The following is a 934-nucleotide window of genomic DNA, read 5'->3' as shown; positions in this document are numbered from 1 at the left end:
TTTTATTATTTTATTTTTTTTACTACTATTGGCGGCGATCAGTGATTTTTTTCGTGACTGTGACATTATGGCGGACACTTCGGACAATTTTTTTGACACATTTTTGGGACCATTGTCATTTTCACAGCAAAAAATGCATTTAAATTGCATTGTTTATTGTGAAAATGACAGTTGCAGTTTGGGAGTTAACCACAGGGGGGCGCTGAAGGGGTTAGGGTTCACCTAGTGTGTGTTTACAACTGTAGGGGGGTGTGGCTGTAGGTGTGACGTCATCGATCGTGTCTCCCTATAAAAGGGATCACACGATTGATGCAGCCGCCATAGTGAAGAACGGGGAAGCCGCGTTTACATACGGCTCTCCCCGTTCTTCAGCTCCGGGGACCGATTGCGGGACTCCAGCGGCGATCGGGTCCGCGGGTCCCGCGGTCATGGAGCTTTGGACCGGGTCACGGGCACGCGACCCACGGCTGGGTACTAGTACAGGACGTACCTGTACGTGGATGTGCCCAGCCGTGCCATTCTGCCGACGTACATGTGCAGGAGGCTCCAGCCATAAAATCTTCTTTTAAGCTTTTCTGAAAACATAGAGAAGGGTTATCACCGATGTAACATTTGTTTTGCTGTCTGTGTGCATCTGTTCAGAAGATTGCACCTCACTTTCTGTCCCAATGACACTTGGATTTAGAAAGTTTGGGGAATTTAGGGAAACAAGGACTGGTGATAAAGCATCAGTGGAGAGGAGACACCTTTTCCCATATTAACTCTGATGTCTCGTACACGCGGTCAAAATTTCCGATGGAAAAAGTCAGACAGAATTTTTTCAACGGATATCCCGACCATGTGTATGCCCCATCGGACTTTTTGGAAATTCCGACGGACTTAGAAAGAGAACATGTTCTCTTTTTTTCCCCGACGGAAAAAAATTCTGTCGGAA

This window comes from Rana temporaria, chromosome 12 (genome assembly GCF_905171775.1).
Source record: "Rana temporaria chromosome 12, aRanTem1.1, whole genome shotgun sequence".
In the NCBI taxonomy this organism is placed as follows: Eukaryota; Metazoa; Chordata; class Amphibia; order Anura; family Ranidae; genus Rana; species Rana temporaria.
This window is presented reverse-complemented; position numbering follows the sequence as displayed.